The 20,013-nt window shown below is 37.1% G+C and overlaps 1 long non-coding RNA gene across 1 annotated transcript; it reads left to right on the forward strand.

Moving 5' to 3' along the window:
• The first annotated feature begins 145 nt into the window (after positions 1 to 145).
• Positions 146 to 3,410, forward strand: LOC109210958. The gene is made up of 3 exons (XR_002065635.1): positions 146 to 1,909; positions 2,101 to 2,421; positions 3,173 to 3,410. It is a non-coding gene; the product is annotated as an uncharacterized LOC109210958 (long non-coding RNA).
• Positions 3,411 to 20,013: the final 16,603 nt, after the last annotated feature.

Raw genomic sequence — 20,013 nt, forward strand, 5'->3', positions numbered from 1 at the left:
GCTCGTCCACTTTAGCATGCACACGAGAGAGTGAATGAGCTAGCTGAGGAAATCTTGAAAATAATAGTGAACTAAGCTAAAAAGGCAAAAAGAAAAAGAGAGGTACTTTACTCGTTCACTCTGACGTAAAATATCCGAAAACCTAAAATAATAGCGGGTAACTTTTATTTCCCTCCATCTTTTCACCAATCTTTTTCGCCCTAGAAACTTACGCCTCACAACAACAAAATACGACAGTCGCTTGATTGGAAGAGACAATATCCAAATCTCTTTTCTTCTAACTTCCGCCTCACAACAACAAAACTTCCGCCTCACAACAACAATCGCCACCGCTTTTACACCTCCCATATTTGATTTTCTCTCTCTTTCCTTATTTTTACTCATGGGATTTCTGTTAATTTTGAATTTTTGTGTGTATTTTGGTCTATCTGTATGAATTTTTGTGTGCTTTTTCCTTGCTTTCTTTGTGCTTTTGGGTTTAATGGTCAATATCTCTGCAGGAAATTTTGTGTACTTTTGGTTCTTCGTGCTTTTGGGTTTACTATTCTAAATGAAAACAACCAAGATTTACTGAATTTGCAATTAGGAAGGTGGAATTTGGGGTCAAAATCAAAATTTCGAGTTCAGTTTTGTCATTCTAAATTAAACCCAATACGTATCTAATGTGTAAGAAATTAGCAACAAACAAACAGAGCTGACATTTCACAAGCAATTGAGCAAAGGACAAAAAAGAAGCGAAAATCAAGAATTCTGAGAAATTTACAGTTTAGGTAGCTGAAAAACAAAATTTGACAAACCTGATTGTTAAGAATCTTGGACTTTGTTTGGAATTCCAAAATTTTCACTTGTTGTTTCTCTTCTTATCTGTTGCCTCTCACTTCTCTTGGTTTCTCCTCCCCTTTTGCTTTGTTGGACATGTTAAACACCTAACAGAGATATACTACAGTATCATAATTAAATTTACTGATCACTTGAAAATGCATATCAGCAGAAATAATATACTTTTTCTCTTATGTGTGTCTAATTAAAGATTTTACTACTAGTAATTTATTTAAGCTGAGACTTGGGAATCTGATCTCTACGCCTTTTCAAGCAGAAGATTGATAAGTCACTCGAAAACTGATGATCACAAATTATATTACAGTATGTTAAAAAACTGAAAGTAAGTACATACATACATGCAAGACCAGTGGACCACTGTCTCTATTCTCCCATACTGATATTACCAATAAAAGTAAGTTGTGAAAAAGGGGGGGCCGTGCAATGGAGTTTTAATGTCATTAGATTTAGATATCAGTCAAATACCTATTTTAGATCAAGGACTTTTTGCCTACTAATTTCTCCAAATTAGATGCTTTGCGACAAATATTTTAGAGTAAACTGTTCCCTTTTTGATAACTTACGGTGAATATATTTTCTATCATGATGCTTATAGTTTGTTGACTTACTTGTCTTTGAATCTACTTATTATTGTTGGGAGATATGACTATGACTATGCAAACACATTCTTTCTTATGGGATTTTCAAGTTTGGTAGTGTTTATGATTATAGATGGTGTTTGTTGTATGTATTTATTGCTTCATAGTTAATATTCTCTATTCTAATAATAGAGAATAGAGAACTGATATTTTTCTCTTTATATTCTGAAAGGTTCATTAGCTGTACTTGAAAGGTTCATCAGCTGCACTTGAAAGATAAATTAACCAAAATATATTTTTGAAGCCTCATTTTTGTTTCATGACCATTGAGGAAGTTGCATGAGAATATGTTTATCGCTCTATTGCAGCAAAGAGTGGGCTGCAAGTAGGCAGAAGTTGTGGTATGAGTTTAAAGACCCACTTAAAACCAAAGTATTACTCGGGATCAATGGACTTCCTTTGTGAACTACCGTTATAAAGAAGAAATTCAGGTATTTTTCTGAAACCTCAGATTGAATGTGTCACATTAATGATTCTCATGAGAACATATGGCATGCCCAGTTTATGGCATGCGTAGTAATCTGATTGCACCTTATGGCAGGAAATAGATAATTATTGCAAAGCATAGTAATAACCGATTTGTAATGTTGGCTCAGATTTTTTTGATGTGTATTGTGTTTAGGAAAAAATTGAGCTAGCAGTGAGTAAAAGTACAGTGGATGAGTCTGAAATTTCTTCAAATGATGCTGTTGGTAAGGTGCTAGGCAAAGAGCATCCTGGAAGGGTGAGATATTTGGAATTAGGAGCTACTCCAAGCAATACTTTCAGAGAGACAAATCTTCGTCTTGGTAATATTAGAATTGTGAGTAATAATATTGGATGCTCTTCTTCTGGATGCCAAGAGAAGTACAATCAATTGATGAATACTCTCAAAGCATACATGATAATGAAGGAAGGGTCAATACCAGAACAATTTGCTGGGATCTTTGCTTCTCCTACAACGGTAACTGCTAAGTTCTTTTAATTTTGGTGTATTGTGCAATTTTATTTTTCATTTGTGAAGTGTTGAGAGTCACTATGATAACTAGTGCAACTCCATAGTCACTATGAAAAATCTACAATTTGTCTATCCTTTTCCACCTAACAAGTTGGAGAACCACAATGAATGTGTAAGCAGATTGTTGGCTCAGTTTCAGCAGGCATTACCAGCATGCTGCTTTTACAGCTACTTTTTGTGAGCTACAGACAACTATCTGTAACCACAAAAGCTCTATAACCAGGTGCAATGGATGATGTTTCAATTAAAATATAAGAAATAACTTTTAAGCATTGAGGTGGCTGAAAAATAAGATATCTGAAGGGAAGGAGGAAGTGAGACAAGCAAAAACAGGGAAAAGGGAAGGATATTAGTATGTTTTATACCAGGATTTAAAGTTTGCAGTTGTGTGAATAAACACACATACTACTCTAAACATGTCATAAACAAGTAGAAAGAACTTGCATAGAATCCTAATGTAGAGTAGTTACTGTAGAGTAGTTACATGACAGAATCCTAAAATAGAATTCCACAATATGATTCATGGCAGAATTTTCATAAGTAATGTCTTTGGCACAAGAAGACTCAATGGAACTTCAAGTAATATCTCCAAAAGGCAAAGTGTATTTTATTTCTCATTGAGATAATTTTATTTTATCTCAATGACTTGTTTCCTGTACTCCCTTAGTAGTTGTATTTTTTTTACTTTTTGCTGCAGCCAAGTGATGCAGGTAGTGGACCCGTTTCACCGACGGATGCAAGAAGATCTTATGGCGCTAGTAATCCCAGTGACAACCATTGAGATTCATTTTAATTGAAGTGGATGTATTAGGCCAATGTAATAGCTGATTAATATAGATGGTTAACTATGTTCTAGTTTAGCTTGATGACATATGATACTACTCTGCCATAGTATTTTTCACGGTTAATGAAATGTTGATGTTTTTTAATTTTAATGTTTTGGTTTAAGCATAAATATTTCAATTGATATTCGGGAAAAAGTATGGCAAATTGATGATAAAAAAAACAATTCTATAATATATTTAAAAATAGAAGGGGACAAAACCTCCAAAAAGAAATTGAACAGACCCCGATGGAGTACACATAAGAAATTGCGGGGGTTTACAACCCCTACACTCAAAAAAAATTAAATTTCATTTTCCCGAATCGCCGTGCCTCCGCAAACCTCCGCAAATTGCAATTTTAACCTCCGCAATTTACCCTTTTTTTGTAGTAACCTGACTAGTTTGTTCCAAAGTTGGCTCCATGCTAATCATATCCCTTATAAATAGTCTTTAAATTCACTTTTTGAGGGGATTGAACGGAAGGAGGCAAGAACACAAAAAGAGCAAGGTGGAGAATTCTTTTACGAGTTTTTCACTTCCTTCTTCATATATACTTCCATTAATGGTTATTACTTTTTATATTGTAATCTTACATAATATTATGAGTAGCTAAACCCGTCATCTAGGGCTTGATGGAACATTGTTGGATGAGTTCTTGATTGTGTATTGGTATAATTGAGTTGTTTTACTCTTTAATTGTTCAACTACGTGCTTCTTGTGGTTAATTGAAGGACCCTTGATTAATTGTGTCTAGTTATCTTGTTTTGCTTGAGAGAGAATACTTGATTAAATTGTTGTTGAACAACGCTACTTTCGAGTAAGTTAAGAGATTAATTACTTGGATTTAAAAGCAGGATTAGAGATAACGAAGTTTTGGCGTGATCTTTACGAGTTGTACAAATTGTCAGCTAGAGTAATTCAAGAGAATACTAATTGATCGTGAGATAGTTGCGATAAATAAGAACTCATCATCTTTAGAGAGTGGTGCGGCGAGATTATAGCTAACATGTTAGGAATTAATTCGGCAATTGGGGAAATCACTAACCTTAGACCTTTTTATCCTTGATTTTACCTCATTCTAACTAGTTGATAATTTTTATTGTCGTATTTTTTCTTAGTTAAGTAATTTAGTTCATTCATAAATTAAGTCTTGAACTCTGAAAATTGACTGAGTTTATTATTGGTAATACTGAAAAGTTGTGCCAAACAGGTTAGTTTTCTATGGGATTCAACTCGGAACTCTTGAACCGGATTATTGTTGCAGGGATCGCTTTGTCCTTTTTATAAGGCATAGTTGGGCGTGATAAGCCACAAACATCGGTACTTAAAAAATTACTAAACTATGGGCCATATAGTGCGGCTACATATAACAAAATCTCGAATGTTACATATAGTAAAAGACTAGATATGCATTGGCCCATGCTAGCACCGGCCCAACAAATTGTTCGCTGCGATACACACCTTTAATGTTTGTTTGAAAATATATACAGTCAAATCTGTCTATAACAACCTCGTTTGTTCCGAATATTTTTGAATGTTATAACGAAGTGCTGTTATAGAGAACATATATTATAACATAATATAAAAATTGATTCCGGAAAAGTTTGACTTTTATAGTGAAGTGTTGTTATATAGGGATACTGTTAAAGAGAGGTCTAACTGTATTGCAATTAGTTTGAGTAAATTAACAATTTGGTACATTTATCTTTATATATATTTACTTAGTTAATATGAGATTGAGCTTTATTAAAATAAGGTTATTACACGCCCCGATTCTCAAGGGGGCAAAAATTGATGGTATTTACATGATGACATTTTGTATTTTGTTCTTTTTAAAGTATATTAATAAATAAAATAAAAAACTATTTTCCTTTTCACAATTGACTCTAAAAATGTTCTTTCTGTTGGGATCGAAATAACATGGTGCATGCAGAAACTAACAATACAAAGCTTGGTGGACGATAAATCAGACGACAAAAGAAAAATATACTAAACTAAGCATAATAGTTTATAATGGTTTGGTCAATTGACCTACATATGATAAAACTAATCTAAAAGAAGAAAAACTATCGAGAGAAATGTCTCCCCCTAAACAAAATTCTTTAATGACTACATTGTGGATATTTTATTTTTGTGTTCTTGTGAGAAACAGAGATCCTTAATTTATAGATGTTCAATTCTTGTCTTCCAAGAAAAGGATAAGACATATTAAGAAGATTTAATCCTTTTAGGAGTCTTTTTCCATTCCTTCAAGAAAGAGAGTCCTAATAGATTAGAAATTCAGGGCAAATCCTAATAATCTCCCCTTGGCCTGAATTTTCTTGACAAAGTTGATTCACCTTCTTCACATAATCTTCATCACTGCTGCTTGCCATGATTAAAAATCGGTATAGGTTGAAAATCTTGGTATTGGTTAAAAGAAGCCCAAGTATGGGTTAAAAGGAGCCCACGTGTTAAGAATAAACATGGGTAAAAGAAGCTCATGCATTAAAAAGAAGCGTGAGTTAAAACTGGCACTGGAACTCATGCGTTGCAAGTAGGCATGACTTAAAACTGGCATTGGTCAAAAGTGGTCAAAATATGGGTTAAAAAGAGAGATGCAGCAGCAGGTGTTTTGAATACAATTGTGCTTGTAAATTTATCTCCACATATAGCATCATATTCAATTTTTTTTGGATAAATCTTCATTATCGTCTTGATCTAAACACGCATTGAATCTGTCTTCAACTTCATTTAACGGATGACTCTGAACCATTGGCTCTGATACCACTTGTTGGGATCGAAATAACATGGTGCATGCAGAAACTAACAATACAAAGCTTGGTGGACGATAAATCAGACGACAAAAGAAAAATATACTAAACTAAGCATAATAGTTTATAATGGTTTGGTCAATTGACCTACATATGATAAAACTAATCTAAAAGAAGAAAAACTATCGAGAGAAATGTCTCCCCCTAAACAAAATTCTTTAATGACTATATTGTGGATATTTTATTTTTGTGTTCTTGTGAGAAACAGAGATCCTTAATTTATAGATGTTCAATTCTTGTCTTCCAAGAAAAGGATAAGACATATTAAGAAGATTTAATCCTTTTAGGAGTCTTTTTCCATTCCTTCAAGAAAGAGAGTCCTAATAGATTAGAAATTCAGGGCAAATCCTAATACTTTCTTGCTCCTGAATTCTCAATTCTATTCCACGTACTCATTTGTCTTCTTACTATTGGTCCTCAATATTTTGTGTAAAGTGTCAGTATTTAAAATTAATTTATATTCATCCTTAGTCAAATTTAGAGGTTTTAGTTCTTTTTTATAGCTGCATTAGTAATTTTTGTGCCCAATCTTAATTCTCTTTTTTCTCTTAATTTCTTTGTACATTTCCCTGAGTTTTTCTTTTCCACCTTATGAGCTTATTCTCATAATTTAAATGTCTTTTTATCACGATCGGGATTTCCCACTCTCGGGAGTCGTGATAGCGCCTACTAATGGGAGCTAGGCAAGCCAAATTTAATTACTTTTTCATTAACAACATAATTCTTTTTAACAATTATCGGCAATGATACAAAAGCAACGAAATTAAATACTAAGCGGAAGTCTCAATGTTATAGAAAGCTGAATAAAAATGCGGAAAATCTCAACAAAAGCCTCTACCCAAGACTGGTATCACAGTTTCAAAGACGGTCTAAGAGTACTACACATAAAGGTCTGAAAGAAATAACTCGACACTGTCTCCAGAAATACATGAAAGAAACAGGAATATAGATGAAAGGAGATGCCAGGGCCTGTGAACGCCTGCAAGGCTACCTCGGGTCTCGCTGGACTGGAAGCTTGTTCCCACTCTATTGCTGCTGCTGTCTGAAGCCTGGGATCAGTGCAAAATAGCACAGAGTGTAGTATCAGCACAACCGACCCCATGTGCTGGTAAGTGCCTAGCCTAACCCCGGCGAAGTAGTGACGAGGCTAGGACCAGACCACCAAATACACATGTGCAGATATATATACAAGTACAACGAAAAAAAATAACAAGAAAATAACAATTTAAGCTGGGGAAGGGAGCATGCTTCAAGGGCAACAATTAGAAATAGAACTTCAGGAATAATAAAGCGTACATCTACAATTTAACTTCTAGCAGTAAATGAAGAGATAAGGCAACTTTCAGATTCAACTCATCTTGTTGCAGGCGTGCAACCCGATCCCATTTCTCCATATCTCGTGGTAGCGTACCACTCGCTCCCATTTCAATAAATCAACAGTTCCTCTAAAGGAAAATTTACTCTAACAAACGCAATAATTAATATGAGTTCATAAGACAACAAGTACACAAAATTTATGATTTACTAAGCAAAACAAATAATGACAAGTAGCAATTAATTATGGATTATAAGGGGGCAATTAGGCAATTTAGTAATTTATATGTTGAACGTCACGTAGCAATTAGGTCACATAATCATGTAGCAATTAAGGCATAAATTCAAGAAACAACGTTGCGCAAGGACACCTTGGTTCAATAATAACAAGTAATACGATAAAGGGAAATGTCAATGTAAAGAATCACAGAAATAATGGAATAAGACAAGTAATGCACTTGAACTGATAATAACAAGAAAATCAATAAATAGACGTAAAGGACAACATAACTCAATTATCAGCAAAGAAATCAGGAAAATCAAAGACAAATGCACGGCATCACCCTTCGTGCTTTTACTCTCGTCCTCACCAAGCAATTAGAATAACAAAATATGCACGGCATCACCCTTCGTGCTTTTACTCTCTTTCCTCACATATAATCAATAGAATTGGTACGGAATGGTACAACGTGCGGCACAACATCACCCTTCGTGCTTTACACTCTTTCCTCACAATAGCAAACAATGCACGACATCACCCTTCGTGCTTTACACTCTTTCCTCACAATAAACAAACAATGCACGGCATCACCCTTCGTGCTTTACTCTCTTCCTCACCCAAACAACAATCACAAAAAAGGGCAAGGGAATAAACAAATAATAATAGGAATCCCAGCAAGGGAACACAATAAAACAATTAAATCCCGGCAAGGGTACAACATCAATAATCTCAACGTCCCGGCAAGGGAAAATATTCAATAATCAACAACGTCCCGGCAAGGGAATAAATCAATAACTCTTTCTCTTTCTTTCACTTTTGTCACATAGTTCACATTATCACTCGAGCCAATGCTCCAAAGATTTACTCATCTCATATACCTTCACAATTTGTATTTCAACTCGAACAAACGCTCCACGAAGTTCAAAGATCACAATTTCTTTCACAAGATCTTTACAACATGTAGAAGTCATCAATTAAGCATGGAAGGTATGACAAAATCCAAACTATTCGCAAAATAAGGACTCGCGGTCATGCTAGACACCAATGTATAGATACTTGTCACCATGCCTATACATCGTACCCGACAATTAGCACGTAGCAAATAAGACTCAACTCCTATTCCCTCAAGCTAGGGTTAAACCAAACACTTACCTCGATGCCTTGAACTCAACTCAAGCCTCAACTATGGCTTTACCCCGTGATTCCACCTCCAATCCGCTCAAATCTAGTCACAAGTCACTTAATTACTTTAATAAACACTAAATGAATCAATTTGAATGCATAAAAACGAATTTCCCAAAGTTTTTCCCAAAAATTCCAAAATTGCCCCCGGGCCCACGTGGTCAAAACCCGAGGTTCGAACCAAGACCCGGTTACCCATCTCCCCACGAACTCAAATATGTAATTTGTTTTGAAATCGGACCTCAAATTGAGGTCCAAATCCCCAATTTTTAGAAAACCTAGGTTCTACCCAAAACCTCCAATTTCACCCATGAAAATCTTTGATTTTAAGTTGAAAACATGTTAAATGATGTTAAATATTGAAAGAAATGAGTAAAAACCAACTTACAAATGATTTGGAAGAAGTCTTGTTCTTGAAAAATCGCCCAAAGAGGTTTGTGTTTTGAAAGAATGTTAAAATGACTCAAAAATTCGGCTAAGTGTAAAATATGTAGGCCTCAGATGTGGGAAATGCGAAGGTGGGTTCGCATTTGCGAACTCTGCAGATATGGGAAATGCGAGATCTTTGTTCGCATTTGCGAACTCAGGCCATTTGGGAGAACTTCGCATTTGCGAACTCCCAGTCGCATTTGTGAAGAATGGCCCTTCGCATTTGCGAGCTATTGGTCGCATTTGCGACCACAGCCCAGTGCTCCCTTCCTCGCAATTGCGATGCCAGGCTCGCATTTGCGAGCTCGCAATTGCGAGGCCTGCTTCGCAATTGCGAAAAGTGCAGACTGAAATGCCAGATTTTTCTTAAGTTCAAAAATGCACTCCGACACCTATCCAAAACTCACCCGAGCCCTCGGGGCTCCAAACCAATTATGCACACGACCTCAAAAATATCCTACGGACTTATCCGTGCGATCAAATCGCCAAAATAACATAAAAAACAATGAATCAAACCTCAAATCACAAGTTTTTCCTCAAACCTCATAAACTTTCAAATCTAGAGTTTTAAGTCCAAAACACGTCAAACGACGTCCGATTTCAACCAAACTTTACAGAAAGCGCTTAAACCATATATAAGACTTGTACCGGGCGCCGGAACCAAAATACGGGCCTGATACCACAGTCTTTTAATCAAATTTCATTTCCAATTTCCTTAATTATTTTCAGAAAATAATTTCACACAAAAATTCATTTCTCGGGCCTGGGACCTCGGAATTCGGTTCCGGACATACGCGCGAGTCCCATATTTTTCTACGGACCCTCCGGGACCGTCAAATCACGGGTCCGGATCCGTTTACCCAAAATGTTGACCGAAGTCAAATTTATTCATATTAATATCAAAATTTAGCATTTTTCACACAGAATTCATATTTAAGCTTTCCGGCTACGCGCCGGGACTGCGCATGCAAATCGAGGCAACCCTAGATGTGGTTTACAAGGCCTCGGAAGTACAGAATAGGTAAGAAAACAGGTGATGACCCTTTGGGTCGTCACACTTTTTTTTTTTAATTGTCTCTCGTCTTCTATACTATTAGAGAATTCATCTATCACAAATAAAAAGGTATCCTAATACAATGATGTAATCTATCATTATCAAAAAAGTCAATCGGTAATAATATTACATTAATTTGCTCAACTAATCAAATGGCTTCATAATACTTCATCTAAAAAAATTGAAATGCTGCTTATCATTTCAGTTTTTCATATTACTATTGTATGTTTAATTCATTTTATTTTTATTAACCAATTGTTGAGTAAAAAAAATCTAGCTTTTGAATAAATATGTTTTGTTGCTTCTAAAGTATTAAGTTTTGTATGTTGCTTTATTAGATGAAATTTGTAGAAAAATAATTTAAAAATGGATAGATTTTCAGTTTGCCTTAGAAATTAGTCAAAATGACCTTAAAATAAAATATATAAATCAAATATTTGAAATTAATAAATTAATAAGTTGATCCTTGTCAAAATTTTTAGTCTCAGTTTACTTGTATTTGATAGAGTATAATACAGTTTTCTTCGTTATATAGTCAAACCTCTCTATAACAGCCTCGTTGGTTCCGAATATTTTTGGATGTTATAGCGCAGTGCTGTTACATAGAACATATATTATAATATAACATAAAAATTGGTTCCGGAAAAGCTTGGCTTTTACAGTGAAATGTTGTTATATAGGGATGTTGTTAAAGAGATGTCTGACTGTAGTTCAATATTGAACTTTGTTGGGCTAAACTAGCCCAATGACACTCTTAACATGGTGTCATATTGTCCGCTTTGGGCCAAGCCCGCACGGTTTTTCCCAAAAGGCCTCACACCATTAAGAGATCCCTACACCTTATATGTAGACTCCCAATCTTTTCAGCTACCAATGTGGGACTTTTGTTCGCAAACCCAACAATCTCCCCCTCGAACTAAGTTCCACGTGGCCCACTACCACGATCCACGGGTCAATTTTCGAGATTCACTGTGTGCCACCCACATTGTTAGAGTATTATGGCAACCGAAGCCCGCAACTAGCTTCTTCTTGTGTGTGCACCGCCTTGCACCATCACTTCGCCATCTCCATACTCGTTCCGCTGAACCTGGGCTCTGATACCAGTTGTTATGTCGAGGAAGAGGCAAATCCGAAAATAAAGAAGATAAAGAACACCAAATTTTAACGTGGAAAACCCTTCAAATCGAAGGTAAAAACCACGGGATCACAAAGATCCAAAAAGCACCACTATAGAGGGTTACAAAAGTTCTCCAAATTGGCTACACAACAAGGGCCAAACACGGAGCAACAATAGCAACAAGAGCAACAACTAATCAATTGAAGAAAGAGTATAATCCACAAAATGAAGCTGCTGTTCGAGGCTCGAAATAAGATGCTACGAGCCACCAAATCCGATCTCCACCGTTCAAATTCAAGACCAAGATGTTACGAACACTCAGTCAAAATTTCAGCCCGATCCAACGGTTAACGAATTGGAAAACGTGATTTGAAATTGGCTGGTCGGAATAAAAATCTGCAGCAAAACAAATACTTTTTTCTCTCTTCTCTCTTGATGAAAGCTCTCTCAAAACCCACTCTTATGTGCTTAAGTCTTTCAAAGACTTGTATCAATGAGCATAGAATAATTCTCCAAGGTTGTCCTATTTATAGATCATGAGTGGTGCTTTCTCTTAAAGCCAAAACCCACTCAAAATAGGAATAAACCGAATCCAATTCCAAATAGGATTGGAAACCAAAAGAGAATAGGATTAGGCCATTGGGCCTTTGGCTGGACAACATGGGCATGTGCCCAACAAACTCCCCTTCAAGCCAAGGGGCCAAATGTGTCTTCAAGTAGAGGAACTATTGACAGGCGTTCATGCCTGCATTTTTTACAAAATTCATGTTTATCTGCAACCACCGCCTTTGTCAGTATTATGCCGAAGGCAATTTTCATCAGTGTGTATCTTCTCAACCTCAAATAATTTCTCTTCTACGGCCATTCTTATCCAATGATACTTTCTATTTATATGTTTGGTCTTAGAATGAAAAGTGGAGTGCTTAGTGAGACAGATAGCACTCTGATTATCACAAAATAAGATGTACCGTGGTTGCTCAAAGCCAAGATCATTAATAAACTCCTTCATCCATAATAGTTCTTTGGCACCTTCTGTGACAGCAAATATATTCGGCTTTTGTGGTTGGATAGAGCTATGCACTTCTGTAGTCTAGATTGCCAAGAAACAGCCCCTGCAAAAGTGATCAATAACCGGAAGTGGATCTTGAATTATCAAGATTGCCTCCTAAATCAGAGTCTGTGTAACAAACAAGTTCAGGCTTGCCATTGCCAAAGCCACAGCTTCAAATCTGCAGTACCTTTTAAATACCTTAATATCCATTTTACTGCATCCCAATGTTCTTTTCCAGGATTGGGAAATGAATCTGCTAACAGTGCCAAGCATGTGCAATATCTGTTTCTAGTGCAAACCATAGCATACATCAAGCTACCAACGACAGAAGAGTAAGGAATACGAGACATCTCCTTTTTTCTCTTCATCAGTAGATGGACTCTGACTAATACTCAATTTGAAGTGTTTAGCAAGAGGAGTACTAACTACTTTTGCATCTGTCATATTGAACCTCTTGAGTACCTTCTCAATGTATTGCTTTTGGTACAGAAATAACTCATTTCTATCTCTGTGTCGGTGGATTTGAATGCCCAAGATTTTCTTTGCTGGCCCCAAGTCCTTCATCGCAAACGATTTGCTCAACTGCTTTCTTAAGGACTGCAATTCTGGATTTATTCTTTCCAACAATAAGAGCATGTCATCCACATAAAGCAATAAAATAATAAAATCATCATCAGAGAACTTCTGGAAGAATACACAGTGGTCTGAAGAAGTTTCTTGTACCCTTGTTCTTCAATGACAGATTCAAACTTCAAACTACCATTGCCTTGGAGCTTGTTTCAATCCATACAGGCTCTTTTTCAATTTGCAGACATAATTTTTCTTTTCCCTTAGTTACAAAAACCCTCAGGTTGCTCCATATAATATCTCCTCATCTAAAATCACCATGAAGAAAAGCAGTCTTGACATCCAATCTGCTCAACCTCTAAATCTAGACTTGCGGCTAACCTAGAACCACACGAATAGAAGACATCTTCACAACAGGGGAGAAAATTTCATCAAAGTCAACTCCCTTCTTCTGGCCAAAACCTTTAACAACTAACCTCGCCTTGTATCTAGGCGCAGAGGTATGGTTATCTTGCTTTATTCTGAATATCCATTTGTTAGATAAAGCTCTCTTACCTTTCGGCAATTTCACTAACTCATATGTGCCATTCTCATGGAGTGACTTCATCTCATCTTCCATCGCTTCGATCCAATGATCTTTGTGATTATCTTGCATGGCTTCATCATAATTCTCATGTTCTCCCATGTCAGTCAAAAGTACATACTCATCAGGAGGATAGCGCATGGATTTTTGCTTCTCCCTTGTAGATCTTCTAAGAGAGGTTTCAGGAGCATTCGTAGTAGTTACCTGTGCAGGAATTGGTTGCTGATCAACCACAACTTCATCAACTGGAGCATCCATAACATCTATACCATGATGATCATTTTGATCTTGATCACTATCTCCATCATTGTCTTGGGTTCCTTCATGTGCAATAGGTGCCTTAGCAATTGAAACTGGATCAATATCAACTAAGCTCTCATTACTCTGAGAATCTATCTTCTCAGCTTTGTCAATATCTTCAATAGTTTGGTCTTCAAAGAATATTGCATCACGACTTCTAATAAGTTTATTATCAATTGGATCATAAAAACGATACCCAAACTCATCTTGACCATAACCGATAAAGATGCACTGCTTAGTTTTGACATCCAGTTTCAATCTCTCATCTTTAGGAATATGCACACAAGCTTTACACCCAAAAACTCTCAGGTGATCATAAGAAACATCTTTGGCAAACCAAACTCTGTCTGGGACATCACCATCCAAAGCAACAGCAGGAGACAAATTGATAACATAGGCAACCGTGTTAAGTGCTTCCGCCCAAAATGTATTTGGAAGTTTAGCCTTTGAAAGTAAGCATCTAACTCTCTCAACTAGAGTTCTATTCATCCTCTCTGCCAAACCATTCAATTGAGGCGTCTTGGGCGGAGTTTTCTGATGACGAATTCCTTTTTCCTTGTAATAGTTATCAAAGGGACCACAATATTCACCACCATTGTCAGTGCGAATATATTTTTTAGTTTCTTCCCCGTCTGTCTCTCAGCTAAGGCCTGAAATTCCTTAAACATGCCAAGTGCTTGATCTTTAGATTTCAAAGGATACACCCAGAGCTTACGAGAATGATCATCAATGAAGGTCACAAAGTAAAGTGCACCACCTTTTGACTTTACTTTAAAAGGACCACACAAATCAGAGTGTACTAGCTCTAATAAATCGGGCTTTCTTGAGGGAGGATGGCTATGAAAGGAAACCCTTTTCTGTTTGTCAGCTAAACAGTGTATGCACCTTTGCAGCTTTGCTTGTTTTACTCCAGAAAGCAAACTTTTCTTAGCCAAACACGTAATCCCTCTCTCACTCATATGACTCAATCTTCGATGCCACAATTCTGACAAACTATCACTTTCCACCAGATTTATTGAGTTATTAAGAATAGAGCCTTGTGTCACATATAATTGACCAGACTTGACTCCTCGAGCCACTACTAATGAGCCCTTGGTGAGCTTCCATTGGCCGTTAAAGAGAGCATTATGGTAACCTTCATCGTCTAATCTTCCTGCGGAGATCAAATTGAAAGGAAAGTCTGGAGCATGTTTCACATCTTGAAGAATTAACGTTGAACCATTATTAGTTTTCAAACAAACTGTGCCAACACCAAACACCTTAACTTCACTGGCATTGCCCATCTTTAACACTCCAGAATCAACATGAGTATAAGATGAGAAAAAATCTTTTCTTGGTGTGACATGTGAGGTAGCTCCAGAATCTACTATCCAGCTCGTCTCATGGGATACCAAATTGATGACGTTTTCATCATAAACAAAAAGAAGGCCATCTTGAACAATAGCAGCAACATTGTTCGCGTTATTTTCAACTTTCTTTCCTTCTCTAGTGTCTTGATTCAACTTGCGGCAAAACCTTTTGATGTGTCCTTTCTTGCCACAGTGGTTGCATGTAACATTATAGTATTTGGACCTTGACTTACTTCTACTTTTACCTCTATTCCTTGAGCCTCTTGTTCTACCTCTCCCCCGGTCTTCTGTAACCAAGATATCTGCTTGTGAGGATGAACCCTGCGATTTTCTCCTTACTTCCTCGTTCAACACACCACTCTTGGCATATTCCATGGTCACCTTACCTCCAGGAGCTGAATTTGTCAAAGAAACACGCACTAATTTCCAAAGAATCTGGCAGAGTATTAAGAAGCCAAAGTCCTTGTATCTCATCATCAAAATTAACCCCCATTCCAGATAGCTGATCAAGGACGCCCTGAAAATTATTTATGTGATCAAGGATAGGGCTGCCTTCCTTGTATTTAAAGGTCATCAATTGCTTTAGCAGAAACAATTTGTTGTTCCCGGTTTTTGAAGCATAAAGAGTCTCTAGCTTTTCCCACAATGATCTCGCATGTATCTCGTTCACAATATGGTTGCGAACATTATCTTCAACCCATTGCCGTATATATCCACATACTTGTTGGTGCTCGAAATCCCAATCTTCATCGGATATACTCTCAGGTTTATGAGCTGAAAAAACGGGTAGATGCATCTTCTTCACGAACAACAAGTCTTTCATCTTGCTTCTCCAAACATTATAATTTCTCCCATTTAAACATACCATCTTGCTCATATTCGCCTCCATTCCGTAATAACCCGGATAAATAACCAAGGCTCTGATACCACTGTTATTGGGCTAAACTAGCCCAATGGCACTCTTAACATGGTGTGATATTGTCCGCTTTGGGCCAAGCTCGCATGGTTTTTCCCAAAAGACCTCACACCATGAAGAGATCCCTACACCTTATATGTAGACTCCCAATCTTTTCAGCTACCAATGTGGGACTTTTGTTCGCACACTCAACAAAAGGACTTTTGTTATATAGGGATGTTGTTAAAGAGATGTCTGACTGTAGTTCAATATTGAACTTATCTAAAAAAAATAATTTGTTTAATTATATTTCCAAGTATTTTTAAGTTATTAAGTCTTTATTGAATCTACGTGATTGTGCAACAGTAACTTTTATCAGTAAGAGGTAGTTTAATATTGCATAATGATATGATAAAATTAGAAGTAACTAAATGTTTTCTTATTATTTTTAGCAGCAAGCAAGTTAATTATAAATTTAATATCCTTTTTTCTATTTGAAATATTTACGCCACTTGTGGTTATTTAAACAAAAACTTGATGATATTTTTTAAAAATAATTAATAAACTTTTCCAAAAAATTAGTGACATAATTTACGTAATTCACTATATACTAATTACAGAACCAGAAGCTAAAAGATTAATATAGGTGTATGCAATTAGTAACTACTGACAATTTGTTATAAAACAATAAATGAAGAAGAAGAGTGTTGCAGAGAAAAGTAGAGAGAGAATTTTTATTGATATTGGATGAATTACAATGGAATATGACCCCTCTATTTATAGGGGAAAAGTGCCTTAGCCACCAAGTAACAAACCTTAAAATCTCTCTGAATATAGACATTCACCATGTAGACACATAAAATTTATTGGGTTTAATCCATACAAAATTTGGATTAAATTCAATTGGGTTAAATAATTAATTTAGGCTTCAAGTTAAATTAGTCCATTTTATTATTTTCAGGCCCAAAGTCCATTTCATCTTAAGGCCCGGACTTATGCCATGTGACATGGCATATCCAGTCAAACTCCAGGCCAATAAGGTGATACCACATGTTAAATAATGTGGCAATCCGAGTCAAAAAGCAAGAACCAACCACAAGTCGCCAAGTGGATAAAATGACATGGGCCAATCAAAATCAAGCAAGAGAGCCTTATGTAGCTTGACTGTCCACCCTCTACAACTATAAATAGAGGGGGTTACATAACTCTCAAAGGGACATTCAGAGTTGGAGAAGAACACTCCGCAATTGGTGAGGGCATTCACAAACATAAAGATCAATCATCAACTGCTTAGTTCTTCAACAAAGGAGTGATCAACAGAGTTCTTCCCGGAGATCAACCCGTAACAACAAAGTGCTGCTCGATGTTCTTGGCGATTAAATACATCACAAGGAGGTCTGCATCATCCTACACTCGAGAAATACGCTTCTCAAGCCCTCGAATCACGGAGAATTTTAGATAGGAGAATCAAGGGATACATATAATTGTACTCACAAATATTTATCAATAAAATCTCTTTTTCTTTATATTATTTTTGTTGCAGTTTATTTTTTCGTCTTACGAAAATTTGTTGCAAACAAATTTTGGCACGCCCAGTGGGACCAATTCTGCCCTTCATCTCTCCTTCTTGCAAGTTGAAAACTACAAACTTCAGATCTACTGCTACAATGGCCATCTACAAATGTGATATTTCATGCAAAGATGCTACTGTTGCCGCATCCGCTCAGCTCAGTCATGTTGGCCCAATCACTCGAATCAAGTTCAAGGCTAGTGGCTTGGATGGGTCCGAATACTTCGCCTCCTTGGAGATGGCAAAGAAAAGCAGATCTCATATGACGTTCGCAACCGCAATCTCTGGGGGCAACACCCCATTCTCAATGTTTGACGAGTTTTCTCCAACAGCCTCAAACCTTGGCGGATTTGAGGATTTGGTGGATTCTTCAATTTCAACGAAAGTCAATGCCTTGATGACTGATGCAACTAACGTGGACGAAAAGTTTGCCATGATGGAATAGACTATAGAGGTCTTGAAGAAATCTGTTGAAGACAAAGACCTTCAAATCGCTCAACTCATGAACAAATTGGAGGCTTATGCACCTGGAGAGTCGAGCCATGTCCCTCCTCGTTCACCTGTCTTCACCTCCCAGAAAATAGTTGTTGATGAATCATTTGCAAAGTTAAACATTCAAAAGGAAAAGCAATCTACTTCAGTTGCGGCGTTATCTGTCCACAATTGCAAGACATGATAACAAACACCATCAGAGCTCAATATGGCGGACCATCGCAAAGTTCGTTGTACTACTCTAAGCCTTATACTAAGAGGATTGATTTTTTAACCATGCCAACAAATTATCAACCAGCAAAGCTGCATCAATTTGATGGCAAAGGGAACCCAAGGCAACATATTGCCCACTTTGTCGAGACTTGTAGCAATGATGGAACACATGGTGACCTTTTGGTAAAACAATTTGTTCGTTCTCTAAAAGGGAACACATTTGACTGGTATATTGACTTGGAGCCCGAGTCCATTGATAGCTGGGAGCAACTTGAGAAGGAATTCCTCAATCATTTTTACAGTACCCAAAGAACTGTAAGCATGATAGAGTTGACAGGCACCAAGCAAAGGAAGGACGAGCCCGTGGTGGATTACATTAATCGTTGGAGGGCGTTAAGTTTGGACTGCAAAGATCGCCTTTCAGAAATATCTGCTGTGCAAATGTGCATTCAAGGAATGCACTGGGGCCTTTTGTACATCCTACAAGGGTTCAAACCGCGAACTTTTGAAGAACTTGCAACACGAGCGCACGACATGGAGTTAAGCATCGCAAGTCATGGAAAGGCATCTCCATTTGCTGATCAAAAGGAGTTCAAGAAAAATGTTGCATCAAAAAACCAAACCAAAGAATCAATGGCAGTGAAAGTAACTTCTGTGAAGGTCACTACTAAGCAAAAAGTGAAGGAGGATAAGACCCCAAGTCAATATCCCAAAGAGGAGAAGCGTCGTCCCACCTTGAAGGAATTAGAGGCGAAGGTTTATCTATTTCCAGATTCAGACGTACCCACCATCCTTGATGAACTGCTGGGCAAGAAAGTCATCGATCTCCCTGAATCAAAAAGGCCAGAGGAAATTGGCAAAGTTGGCGATCCGAAATACTGCAAGTTTCATCGCGCCATTAGCCACCCTACAGAGAAATGCTTCGTCTTAAAGGAGAAAATTATGGCTCTTGTAAGTGAAGGAAAAATCATCATAGACATGTATGAAACAGCAGAAGCAAACCATGCAAGTATCGCGCTCAAGGAAAAAAAGTGTTCAAAGTTGCATAACGTGTCAAGCACTGCCTTCTTATAATTTGGAAGTTTCGAGCCCGTTGAAGTTGTTCTTCCAAGGAAAACTCTTGAAGGTTCACTAGAGCTAGACAATCACTCCAAAGACAAAGACAATGAGGGTTGGATTCTAGTCACTCACAAGAAGCGAAACATCAGGCAGTTTTGAGGCTACCACTTCCTAAGCCAAGAGCAAAAATAAGTGATGTGGATAGGCTACAACCACCAAGAATTATCAAATCTTCTAACAGTGCCTTATCCCCGAAGTTCCAAAAGCCCATCACAGTGCATGAATTCTTTCCTGGAAAATTCTTTCATGGAAGTCACGTCGGTGCAACTCATGTAGTTTCTAGTACTGACAAAACAACGGAAAGCAACGATGAGCCTGCTCCAATGAAAACACAAGAACATCATGATAACGGAAAAGTTGTCACATGTTGTGCAACAATTTCATTCACAAATAATGACTTGCTGCTGGGGTCTAAGCCACATAACAGACCTTTGTTTGTTGTAGGG

The sequence above is a fragment of the Nicotiana attenuata genome, unplaced genomic scaffold (genome assembly GCF_001879085.1).
Source record: "Nicotiana attenuata strain UT unplaced genomic scaffold, NIATTr2, whole genome shotgun sequence".
Classification (NCBI taxonomy): Eukaryota; Viridiplantae; Streptophyta; class Magnoliopsida; order Solanales; family Solanaceae; genus Nicotiana; species Nicotiana attenuata.